The sequence below is a fragment of the Terrapene carolina genome, unplaced genomic scaffold, assembly GCF_002925995.2.
Source record: "Terrapene carolina triunguis isolate 2854851 unplaced genomic scaffold, T_m_triunguis-2.0 Scaffold88, whole genome shotgun sequence".
NCBI lineage: Eukaryota > Metazoa > Chordata > Testudines > Emydidae > Terrapene > Terrapene triunguis.
The window spans coordinates 39,524,585-39,538,199 of record NW_020664439.1 but is presented as its reverse complement, the minus strand read 5'-3'; the positions used below and the strand labels follow the sequence as shown (position 1 = coordinate 39,538,199).

Below are 13,615 nucleotides of genomic sequence, written 5' to 3'. Positions count from 1 at the left end.
CAGACTGCCTCCAGACACTTTGGTTGATGGCTTTCTCTGGCTTGTCAGCTTGGTTCCAACCACACTGTAGATCCCACTTTTACCCTAAACGACTTTTTAAATATTTGTTATCCAAAAGGGCAATGGGTGCTGGACGCTTGCTGAGATCAATCCTGAATGGGTAATGGCAGTTTGGAGGGACTCATTCATAGTTTGAGCCCCACGTGTGTACACAGTTATAAGAACCATAACATTTAGATGCCACATGGTTTTTTTTTTTTTTTTTTTTTTTTTTTTTAAAGTGGAGTCCCTTGCTCAAACATCTTCAAAATTGATCAGTTGGCCCTACCCAGGGCCCCCATGAAGCACAGCAATTTTCAAGACAATCTGAGAATCCGTGTGGATTTTAGTGCATTTAGTAAAATTGGCTGTGAAACTTCAAACTAATTTACTATTTAACTACAGTGGTACTATTGCCCCACTATGAATTCTAGTTCTAGGGATAATCCAGTATGGTTCTTCAGCAGGGTTACTGTGAACCCCCAAGTTCAGGTTTATTTTATCCCTAGCACCCAAAAAATCTGTGTATGTGTATATAATATATGAGGCAATGACCAAGTCATTCATCACTTAGTAAAAAATGGGGGCAATGAAGACGGTACCATAGCCAGAGACGCTGTTGTGGCTCTGTTCAATGCCATTCCTAATCGCCAAGCTCAGGGCTGCTATTGGTTTCCAACAAACAGATCAGGGTCAAGGGTCAACAGAAGAATTCTTCTGTTGTCCCAGCTACTGCCTCCTGAGAGGATGAATTTACTACAGGGATGGAGAAAAAACCCTTCCTTTGCTGTAGCAAATGTCTACAGTGCATACTATAGTGGCTTAGCTGCACCTCTTAGTCCCTCGCTTCACCATGAAGAGCCTACTATCATAAAGCTGATTCTGATTCTGCCCAGCAAAGCTGGAAGCAGGTGGAAGACCTATAACTGCTCTATCTTATGAAATGGAATTTCCCGAAAAATTAATTTCCTTATTCATGCTTTGGTCTTTATGGATGTACCTTTTGTTTGCTTTTTAGTTCAGATTTGTATGTATCTATTTTAAATCCTTGATAATCTTACTGCTTGAATGGTCCCCAAATACTACATAGGGGGAGGTAAGCTGTTTCTACACAACTTACCTGTTGACTTTTGTTTTTCTGTTTTGAGATCATGGTCTGCTGGAGACCCATTGTGTGCACTGGCCTGATTTTATTAGTATCCTCTCTGATTAATGCTCCAGCAGTGAATTTTAATTCAATATCCGAGTCTAGGGTATAAAATAAGAATACTGAAGACTGCTCAATGCTGAGATAAAATGTAGCCACCTTTTGGCAGTGATAATAATGCTTTGCACATCTATAATGCCTTTCATCTAAATATTTCAAAGTGCTTTATAAACATGAATTTACCCTTATGAAGTAGATGTTATCAAACGCCCTTCAGTAGCACTATTATAGAGGATATTTAACTCCGTGTTTTGGGCAGGGGAATTAGGTTGAATGAAAAACATAGATCCGTCTCCAAGTGGAATGAGAAAGTTAAGAACCACTCAGAAGAGCATCTTCTTTTTGATCTGACAATATTAGTGATGAACCTAAATGTATTTCATGTGATGTTCAGACCTTGGATGGTGATAACAGATGGTCTCAGCTGACCTAGGCTGGATTTGAACTTGAAGCTTCTATACCGCATTACCTTTCAGTTTCCCCCAATTATTTTTCAGTGAATTTCATTTAAATAAATAGTAGGTGAACTATGGTGCAAAGTAGCTCCTGCCACATATACTCCATTTATTCTTTCCTCTAATTTCCAAGAGTTACACATTAGTTGATATTGACAGAAGATTGCTTTCGTGCATTATGTTGCTGTTGGGTCTGACCAAGACTGTTTCTCTTCCAGCACCCTCGTGCCATACAGCTAGCTTCTTCGCTTTCTTATTCCTATGGATTTCATTGTTCTGGGTTTTCTTTAAATATAATCTCACTCTGACTCACTTGTCTACACTCTTCTGCTATCTGTCATCAAACATGTTTTTTGTTGTGCTTTTTACTTTAGGGACAATTAAAATTCTGTTCTGAATGATTCTGCTGCCTAGTTAGTGGGTGGGGAGTAGGGGAATATCTATACCCAACTCTATTTTCATTTTGGTTGTGGCTCCCATTCCATGTGCTATAGCTGGAAAAAAGCAATACATCAAGGGAGAGTCTAGTAGCCAAGATACCGTTGGTATGTAAGACTTTTGTAGTCCACAAAGAACAAAATTGACTGAGTACATTTTTCTTGTGAAAACTCAAGCAATGTAGAAATCTTTGAAAGCAGCATCTCCAACTGAAATGTAAACATGTTCCTAAAAGAATTAGAAGAAAAAAACATGAGCACAAGTTCAAATGAAGAGCCAATCCTCTTAAAATCCACACTAAATTCAGTGTTTTAGCAGTAGAACTGACCCTACCTTCTTCCATGTAGGATCCATTGTGAAATGGATGGAGGGGGGAGTGTGTTTGTAGACTGAATGGTTAAGTACTGACAGCTAGCTTTGGAAAATCATTGTTCTGCCAATGGTTTAGGCTGGAAACAGGACTATGTTAAAGGAGTAGTACAAAGCTGCATATATACTGCACATTTTTAACCAAGTTTGTAGCCATTTGGTGACGTGATTGGCTTTAACTGTGGTTTTATCCACATGCAACATGATTAACACTTGCTGGTAACCATGGCATCTAAGAGTGCATCACCATGGCAGCAGCCTAGGCTGGCATGTAGTTGTCTTTCTTTAACTGGGTTGGCATACTGTTTTTGGCAGTGTAGATGGGACTTTTTAAGCATGTTTGTGTGACCAGTTTGGTTGGAGCTCCTTTCTTCCAGCTGTCTCTGCAGCATAATATCTCCAAGTTCATTACCCCTTGTGTTGTTATTCCTGCTGCTCTGTGTACATAACCTCTTGGTATTCTTTTCCCTGATGAAGTATTGGGGATAGCTTCCCAGAATGTATTTATTTAGGTCAGCAGACAGAACAGTAAGCACATCATTTTGTTGTAAAGGAAGCTGCTGTGTAGACACAACTCAACAGTATTTGTTGAATTAGGTCAGATGAGCTACAAAAAAACCCAAAACAAAACTCCAAAAACAGTTGCACTTGTAAGGTGGGCTTTTTCAGAAGCATTAAATAGTGACCTAAATCTGCTCCCACCAAAACTGACGTTAACAGAAGCCAAGTTAGCCTAATGCTGAATGCTTTTAAAAATCTCACTTGTAGTGTATACAGGGCGTAAACTTAAAGCCAGTTTGTTTCAGCCTTACATTATTTCATTTACTGTGTGATGCTTTTTGGAGAGATTTTTGTCATTCATTCACTTTGTGTAATTTAAGTTGCTATTGGTATTAGTTACCTGGTCCAAGTCACATGACAAGCAGTGATACTGATAATAGGATAGATATTCTAAAATTCAATAAAATAAATAGTGATAGTCACCTGCAATTTGGTCTTTAAAGGCATGCATCAAATTAACAAATGCCAGTGGGATAATTTGGAATAGGATTGTGAAACCTTCTTGGAAAGCTATCTTCACTCAGAAAACTTGGTCCTCAAGGACTCAATTACAGATAAAAAAAAAAAAAAACCCAGAGTAGTTTTAAAAGGCAATATAGACATCTAGAAAACTCATGTTCAATGTTGGGGTCAACAACTAATTAACACAAGTGGGAGTTAAACAGCCTCAACGGACCCTTTGGTTTTTGATCAGACACAATGATGGTCTCTTATTGTGGTAGGGGTGCTGTAACATTTAACCATTTCAGTTTACCTTGTTTTGTTTTCTTATAGCCGAACTTGATACTTTGTATTTTAATGCATTTGGTGGCTGGGCTGTGCCAAACAAAAGGTGATTGACTTTTTGTCATTGTTCTTGTAGGCCCTTTTGAAAAGGGGCAATGTCAAGTTAAAAAATGCATTTAATAAATCAAATCCCCTTACCTGTATCACTAATACAACAGTTAAAGAAATGAACTTTATTCCATTATTCTTTACTTACCATTTACATTGCAGTAGCACCCAGAGGCTTCAATCAGAATCAAGGCCCCATTGTAGTAGATGCTGTAGAGACACACAATAAGATATAGACATTTCCCCAAAGGACTTAAAATCTAAGAAGGCAAGCAACATAAGAAGCATGTATGGAGATAGGACTATAATCCGTAGGGTTGCCAACTTTCTAATTGCACAAAACCGAAGACCCTAGCCCCGCCCCTTCCCCGAGGCTCATCTCCTGCTCACTACATTCTCCGTCCCTCAGTGGCTTGCTCTCCCCCACCCTCACTCACTTTCACTGGGCTGGGGCAGGGGATTGGGGTATGGGAGGGGGTGAGGGATCTAACTGGGGGTGCAGGCTCCGGGGTGGGCCAGAAATGAAGGGTTCAGGGTGCAGGAGGGGATGAGGGCTCTGGCTGGGGTGTGGGCTCTGGGCTGGGGCTGGGGATGAGGGGTTTGGGGTGCAGGAGTGGGCTCCAGACTGGGGGGTGGGGCAGAGGGATTCGGAATATGGGAGGGGGCTGTGGGTTGAGGCGGGGGGTTAGGGTGCAGGAGGGGGTATGGACTCTGGACTGGGGGTGCGGGCTCTGGGCTGGGGATGAGGGGTTCAGGGTGTGGGAGGAGGCTCTGGGCTGGGGCAAGGAGTTGGGGTTCGGGGGGGTGAGGGCTCCGGCTGGGAGTGCAGTCTCTGGGGTGGGGCCAGGGATGAGGGGTTTGGGTTGCAGGAGGGGGCTCTGGGTTGGGGGGGGGGCTCAGGGCTGGGGCAGGGGGTTGGGGCTCGGGTTGCGGTGCAGGCTTACCTCGGGCGGCTCCCGGTCAGTGACACAGCGGGGCTAAAGCAGGCTTCCTTCCTGTCCTGGCACCGCGCTGCTCTTGGAAGCAGCCAGCAGCAGGTCCAGCTGCTAGGCAGGGGGGCAGGAGGTTCTGCAGGCTGCTCTTGTCCACAGGCCCCCCCCCCCCAGCTCCCATTGGCCGTGGTTCCCGGCCATTGGGAGTGCGGAGCTTGTACTCGGGGCGGGGGCAGTACGTGGAGCCCCGTGTCGCCCCTGCCTAGGAGCCGGACCTGCTGCTGGCTGCTTCCAGGGCACAGCGTGGAGACAGACTTTTAACGGGCTGATCGGCAGTGCTGACCAGAGCTGCCAGGGTCCCTTTTCAACCGGATGTTCCAGTTGAAAACAAGACACCTGGTAACCCTAGTAATCAGAGGTATACAATTTTACATACACATCTATAGATTTACAGTTGTTATTTTAGATGTCCTTAGTTAAAGCATTTTTGCTTAGCCTGATCAATTTAGCTAAAGACTTTGTTACATTGCTTCTCTCCCCAAGGATGCTTCTCACTGAATTATCCAATACTCACTTTTCTGAAATTTCCTGTTACCTTAACCAGGGTCACGTCTCCTGACGTGGAGATATGACCCTGTTGAGATACTGAAAAAAGGAGGTTTCAGATAAGTGAGTTTCATACATTTGACATTGCAATTTAAGGATTGGGAGGTAGCTCTCCCAGGGATGAAAAACTGCCCATGCAGTGATCTAGTCCTGAAAGGTCTGGATGTTACCCTGATCTGCCTGTGAAGTTGTTGGTTATCAGCTGTATTATTTGAAGTACTGCTAATGCAGGAAAAGAATGGAGGAAAAACTGCCAGTCCTCCTTGCTTCCAATGCTGGGTTTGCTACCATCAAAAGTGAATACATGGCAAATAAGTGGATATGGGATAGCCTGAGAGATTACTTCCTTGTGTGAGTGAGTGTTCAACGTGGAGACCTGTCACTGAGTGGCTACTTTCTGTGAAGGAGTATAATCCCAGGTTTAGGTGGAGGTTCTTTGCTCTACAGCTCTGCACCTTTACCATTCTTCATTGTCTTGGTAAGCAAAATTAGTGGCAGATTATCTTTCCTGTTTGAATTATGGGTTTGACAAACTAGCGGAAAGGGTGTGACGGAGTCCTGAAATACTTCTGAGAGCTCACTTTTTATTTGCCCTACTTAGTCGCCTCTTTTGTTTTCTTTTCCTATTCTGTGTTCTTTTGTAACTCATTTGCTTCCAGCTGCTCAATTTGTCAGGACTGTGTTTAGATTTAAAATGGACGACGACGACAGTTATGGCATAAAGCCCCTCCCACAGAGCAAAGTGAGAGCTTTCTCTCTATAGCTTTGACCTTAAGAACTGCACTCTGAAATTAATACTGGGAAAGGAAGGAATTGGAGAGAGGCAATCCTGACAACTAACTTAGGCTGAAGAAAGCCTCTCTTGTTGTATCCGACTGTTTTTATCTGTTTCCTCACACCTCTTACTATCTTCATAAATAAAACAACACAAAATGTGTCACACCAATAACTAGGCTACAGAGCTGGATTTTATCATCTTTCACTGTCCACCAATGTATTCCATTGTGAGACAAAACCTTGAAGTGGTTTAGTCTGCTCTCAAAGTAAGCGTAGTGATCTAACAGCATGTGTCTCAAGAAATCTCTTTTAGAGAACTCCAATTATAGGCAAGTAATGTATCTATACACTGTTTATGCTGAGTGATGTGATGAAGATTTCTCTTCTGTCCTAATATGAGGCTCTAGCTGTATAAAAAGATATATTCACTTTTTCCACATAAAATATCATGCCACTTAATAAGTGGATTTTTTCCTCCTTTGATTCCGATAATTTCTGCATTACTAATGCAACTAAGCAAGGAAGAAGAAGCACATTTGCAAATATCTGAATTCCCAACATATTTTGCATTCATTCTCATCCTCTGCGGCGCCTCCATACGCTTGTATTATGAAGGTTACATTTCTCTTTGATGCGTGCTTATGGATAGCTTGTAGAATGTTCTGGGAATAGTGTAAACTCATTAATTTCTGGTGCACAGGATGCTTGTTTTTGAATAGAGTTGTCTGACATTTTCATAACAGACCACTTTGACTAATTTGGTCAATTTTTTTCAAGGATTAATGAACAATTTTTCTGTGGGTGAATGAACTTTTACAAATTCAGTTGTTTGTTGCTAATAATTGATCAAACAATTCATGTGAACAAATTTTGTTTTGTGGGTTATTTGCAAACTTTTTGTTGTCCATTACATGGTTGGTCACCCTAAGTCACATGGTCTTGTTTCTGCTCTCTGATCAGGTGACTGTTTTTTTTTGTTTTTTTTTTGAAATCGCCAATAGCAAATAATCTTGCAAACACTGGTATTCAAATGGAAAGCAGTCCCTCTCCAACCATTTATGTGAACAAAAATTCATTTGTAAGTAGTGAATAAAAAGGGGCATGAACATGGCTGGAGTGAGCAGCTATTTGGATATCAAACACATGCTTGAGAATACTGTTTTGCAGTATTCTTCTACCTCTGGACGAGCTAATTATTACTCAGTAATTATTACTGCGTTTTGTGGCTTTAAAACATTCATTTAGAAAATAGGAAATGGAGTCAATTTTGTTGTCTCTTTTTTTTTTTTTTTTAAATCTGCCTCAATACCAGTCTGCTCTTGAATGTCCTACCTGCAGGATTTTTATAATGTATTTTTTCAAATGTATCCATGCAGCTAAAATAAGCTGACTTCCTCAATTTTCTAAGTTATTGTACAACTTGGTAAATTTAACTGCTTTGCATGTTCTTCTAAATGTGCATACTTATATTGACTAATGTAATGTATGCCTTAGGAAAATGTATAATTTACCACTTCCAATCCCAATTAAACATTCAAAATGAATGTTCTACAATCAAATCAATGGAAGGATTTTTTTGTTTTAGTGCTTACAAAAGGTGCTACATAAATATCAGTTTCCTCTGAAGTCTTTTATTCCTAGAACAGATTTGGCATGGGCAATAACAATGCCAACATCTGAGAACCCGTCTCTGGAGAAATATATCAAGTCCAGCTATAGGCTTCTTGGGGATGAACCCTTGTCTGTGTGGATTTCCACTGAATGTGGATGCAAGTGTCCAGTGGCCTAATGGCATAAGACAGTTCATTTCCCATAGTTATTTAGTCATAAGTTCTGTACCCCCACTGCAAGGGTAATTTTTATGATGTGGACACCTGCAACAGGACTGATAGGGAAACTAATTCTTCTTATTCCCACTCCTAATCACTGCTGATTTAGTCCTGTATATAAATTCTGAGGTGAAAACGTTAGTGTCTCTTACTGATCCCCTGAGCCATCTGGTACCACAACTGATATTGGTTTTTTAAACTGTGTTTTATTCTGTTAGCACATCTATTTTTAAATGTTAAATCTTATCCTTTTATTTGTGTCTCCGTTTCTTTTTCAGCATCATCTTCCTGTGACTGGAGGCAGCAGACAGGAGAACTTCCCTACATCAATGCACTGCCAATGGTAAATACAATTTTAACCGCCTACAAAAAAGTGGTATGAGTCTTTCTTCCAGTACCATTGTAAGTCAATCTTATACTGTAAATAATGTTTTTGAAAGTCTTAGGCCATGTCTCCACTACAAAATTATAACAACCTAACTTGCGTCAGCATACAGCCACTGCAGTTATTAATCACTTGTTTGGGTGCAGTATTTAGCTCCTTGTGCCGGAGGTGCGCGTGCTCAGCAGGAACACTTGTATAGATTGTATTGTCAGCGTGGGGAATTGTGGGACAGCTCCTGAAAGCCAGTAACAGTTGACGTAAGCAACGCAGTGTGTACACTGACAATGTCGACCTAATTACATCAACTGTGATGCTACGCCGCTCGGGGAGGTGGTGTTACTAAATCGGTGTAGAGAGGTACTTACATTGGCGGGAGCCAAATTTAAGTGAAGACGCTTCTGCAGCTAGGTTGATGCTAGGCATCTTCCGTCCGTCCTAGCCCTGTAGTGTAGACCAGGTCTTACTTTTAGCATGCAAGTAGAATTTTCTGCAGCAAAAACCAAAGCTTTATACCAGTTTACAAAGGAATTTACAAGTATTTCCAGATTTAATCCTGTGGGCAAATATAGCAACGTATTTTGTTTTCAACAAATGGTACTAATAAAAGGTTATCAAATTAAACTTTCACCCTGTTGGTAACTTTCTGTTTCTTCTTCTGACCAAGGGCATGGGCAAGTGGTTGTTTTGGCTAGATATTCTACTACCCCCAGTAGCATGCTTTTGAAAGTTCATTTCAATACTAACAGCTTCTCTTGTTAAAAAGCTATTGTTTCAACACATTTGCCAGCATAAAACTAGTGAAGTTACTCTTTGCTCACAGAAATAGGCAAGGCTGATGTCAGCTTTTCTCACTCCCTCCGTGTAATGTTAATAAGCATGGTAGATTATTGCAAGTTTAACTTTGCAGACTGTTTTTAAGTTACTGTAGCTTTTGTAGTGGTTGAGCAGATCAAGAGCAGAAGTGAGGACTGGGGGAGAAAGTCACAGAAGTGAGGACCAGGGAAAGGGTTTCAAATTATTGCCTCTACCTCTGATCAGCTCCATGTGTGATTGCTTTCCTTGTAATTTTGATGTCCTCTTTTGTCACAATGCAGCAGTTTTAAAATCATAACCTGCAGCTCTAACCTGAAAAGTGACAAATATGCTTCGTTCACAAATAAAAAAAAAAGATTTTTTTTAACTGAGAACCCTGAAAATTCCCCCTGGGTTCTGAGAGTTGAACTGGGTTCTTCACTTTGTATAATCATGAGTATTAAAAGATATGCAAATCAATTACGGCCTTAGTTAAAGTTTCACAACCTCACTGCCTTCATCTTGTGCTCTGAGTAACACCAAAAAAGGCAGTGGGTTTGTATGGATGTAACTGATTTGTCCTGATATTGAATTTAGTAAACAACTCTGATAATGCATAAGACGGAAAAGCTGTATTGGCTGGACAAGACAACCAGGAGTGAAACATAATGCAATATTACCTTGTCATTAAAGAGAGCAAATATAACTCTGACAAACACCTCTGTGCAGAGGACTTACACCTGGGGTGGGCAAAATATGGCCCGCGGGCCGGATCCGGCCCGTCTAACATTTCTGTCTGGCCCGCCAGGCTCTTTGACTGCCACCTTGCGATCTCCGGGCTGCTAAAAGTTTCGCGGCGCAGCGGGGTGCTCTGGCAGGCCGTGGCAACACGCCGCTCCTGGAAGTGGCCGGCTGCTGTTGGCGTGTCTCTATGTGCCCCTGGCTGGGGGGGAGATGGCTCTGCGCGCTGCCCCCGCCCCCAGCACCATCCTCACAGCTCCTATTGGCCGGAAACCGGCCAATGGGGGCTGAAGGGGGCGGTGCTTGCGAGCATGGGCAGTGCACGGAGGCCCGCTGCCCCTCTTCCCCCCCAAGGGGGACGCGCAGAGACGTGCCAGCAGCAGCCGTCTGCAGTCGCTTCTGAGAGCGGCATGGGGCCACAGCATGTAGGGAGCCTGCCTGAGCCCTGCTGCACCAATGGCTGGGAGCTGCCTGTGGTAAGCACCTCCTGGCCAGAGCCCGCACCTCGCACCCCCCCACACACACCCTAACCTCCTGCCCCAGGTCAGAACCCCCTTCTGCGCCCGAGCTCCCTCTTGCGCCCAAACTCCCTCCCAGACCTTGCATCCCCTCCATTAATATAGTAGAAATGTGCAGCCCATGGTGACTTATCAAAATTCGTGGAGTGTTCCCCCTACAAAAATTATTGCCTACTCCTGACCTACGCAAACTCTATGCACCACTTAAGTCTCAGCTAAACCCTTTGTGACGTTGTGCAGTCTATATGGTTTTATAAAAACATAATAAGTGAATGTAACGTAACTGGGATATGCTTCATGCAAAAGGTCTCTTGTAAGGTATCATTACAAAGCTCATAATCTACCGAGTGTGATCATCCTATTTTCTTGTATCTAAAACTAGAAATATAAAATGTAACTCTGAGGGCCTATTGTAATTATGTAAAGTGTGGGCCATTAATGATGGTTTGGAATCTTGATGACTCCCATTGTCTGCAGATGGCTGTTTGCCTGTGAATCTCCCTGTATATGTGTGTGCTGGCAAGTGAGTAATGAAGTCTTGCAGTGACATGTGATCATGTCACCTGAACTGGACTCCATCTTTAACCTGGTGCTTTTCCAGTGAGGGGGGGTGGAAACCCAGAGGGACAAAGGGTTCCCGCCTTATGCAAAAGATATATAAAGGGGTGGAAGAGAACAGAGTGTGAGAGGAGCCATCATGGAGAATCCCCTAGCTAACACCTAAGCTGGAACAAGAGCTGTACCAGGGGAAAGAATTGTGCCCAGGCCTGGAAGGTGTCCAGTCTGAGAAAAACTTACTGAAGCATCTCTGAGGGTGAGATTATCTGTATTTAGTTTGATTAGGCATAGATTTGCGCATTTTATTTTATTTTGCTTGTGACTTACTTTGTTCTGTCTGTTACCACTTTGAACCACTTAAATCCTACTGTCTGTATTTAATAAAATCACTTTTTATTTAGTAATTTACTCAGAGTATGTATTAATACCTGGGGGAGCAAACAGCTGTGCATATCTCTCTATCAGTGTTATAGAGGGCGAACAATTTATGAGTTTGCCCTGCATAAGCTTTATGCAGGGTAAAACGGATTTATCTGGGTTTAGACCCCATTGGGAGTTGGGCATCTGAGTGCTAAAGACAAGCACACTCCTGTGAGCTGGTTTCAGGTAAACTTGCAGCTTTGGGACAAGTGATTCAGACCCTGGGTCTGTGTTGGAGCCAGACTGGAGTGTCTCGCTCAGCAAGACAGGGTGCTGGAGTCCTGAGCTGGCAGGGAAAACAGAAGCAGGGGTAGTCTTTGCACATCGGGTGGCAGCTCCCAAGGGGGTTTCTGTGATCCAACCCGTCACACCCTTAAAATGGGGTATGGATGTTTCATAGGCAATATGCTGGCCCAGTCACTTTTCAGGGTAGAATGGCACTCACTGTGGAAAAGCGTGAGGCTAGCTGTACCCTCAGACCTTTCTATTAGCTCCAAAATTTTATTGCTAATCTCAACTGCTTTCCACCAGAAAACAATACTACTTTTTTTATTTAAGAACATCTTTTTAGCCAAGATTTGAAATACAGTTCTGTTATTGCATCTCTTAAAAACATGACTCATTCCATATTAAGCTAGTCTTAATACCTCATTAAATTTTAAAATACTGAGAAGATCTGTATTTGAAATCTTGTTGCATTCTGTCCTAATTTTCCCTCCCCACAAAGTATATTGAACGCAGAATTGTTCAAGGGCATGCTATTTGGTTCAGTAATAATAAAAGATACTTAACTGCTACGTGGAGCATCAAGAAATGGTCTTCAGTACTTTCATAAGAGCTGCTCTCACTACAGAGATGGGACATATTTTACTATCCCAACTTTTTCAGAACAGTTACTTATCTTTTAATTAGAATTATACTGAAATACTAATACAGTTAAGAGACAGGTAAGACAAGTTTTCCATCTTACCAAAGGTAAGTATTACTATGAGTTGTTTTTCTCTTGTGGACTCTGTAGATAAAATGGTGACAGTAGGTGACCTGAAAACAATTTTTGTTTTTCCCCCAAACACCTCTGTCTTGGGTTATGGATACAGGGTTCAATTCTGCAAGGTACTAAGTGCCAAACACTCAGTCCAGCAAAGCACTTAAGCTAAAGTACATCTCTAATGTTCAGCATGTGACTAGTCACATTGAAGTTAATGGCACTACTCAGATATTTATAGTAATGCACAAGCTTAAGTATGTGGCTTGATCGGGATCCTTATGCTCAGTACCTTTGTAGGATTGAGTCCCAAGTATGTCTGATCCTTCTATTTACGGATCCAGCAACACTTGTGGTTTTTTTTTTTTTTCACATTTTGGTTTTTTTTTTTTTTTTTTTTTTTTTTTTGGTTTTTGTTTTTTTTTTGGTTTTTTTTTTTTTCCCCTTTGTGTTTTTTTTTTTTTTTTTTTGTAGTGTCAGTGGTCTTTCAAGATTCTCAGTCAGAAACAAGAGTATAAAACACAAAAATCTCATAATTTCTCTAATTTGTGCCTTTCTAATTTAAACCTGATTCGATGCACACCCTGTGCAAAAGTAAGTAACTATGTTAACAGCATGTACATAAGTAAGCTAAAATGCATTTTCCTTTTTAAGGAAAAATCTTGAAATTGAATTAATGGACATTACATCATTTTACAGTATTTCACTGTAGCGAAGCAAAAATTGCTGTAGTCTTCAGATATATACTCCCTATTCAACTGTAATGTTGCTGAGAACCTCCAGAGAAAACAATGAAGGAGGTGGCTCAATTTAACAAATAATTCCCACTAAGTGAAGGGCGTTGAGTCTGTATTACTACTTACCCTAGGAGCCTGAAACTTCACAGCCCCCCCTTTGAGGAAGTGAAGCAGATACATAGTTACTCAAGGTCTCACATAGTTCGTGAATGTGTCAAGAACAAAATTCAGGACTCCTAGTCCCCTCTCTAATCACTAGATCATATGGGTTTGTCAATATAAGATCATAATAAACTAACTTTTCTTTTTTGCTATTTAATAGGGTACCCATCTTACTTGAGAAAGGATATGCAGTGTTCAAAGTGCATCTTGACTTTAAATTAAACATTTGGTATAGTTCCAGATTACATTCTCATAGGGAAATTGGAGAAC

General features: G+C 41.6%; 1 protein-coding gene across 5 annotated transcripts in view; it reads left to right on the top strand.

Moving 5' to 3' along the window:
• Positions 1–13,615, top strand: part of TBL1XR1 (transducin beta like 1 X-linked receptor 1) — a 162,137-nt gene that overhangs the window by 54,515 nt on the left and 94,007 nt on the right. For all 5 annotated transcript variants that reach the window (XM_026650050.2, XM_026650049.2, XM_026650047.2 and 2 more), the window contains one exon: positions 8,326–8,390. The gene's annotated coding sequence lies outside the window, so the exon portion shown is untranslated. The remainder of the gene's footprint in view (positions 1–8,325; positions 8,391–13,615) is intronic.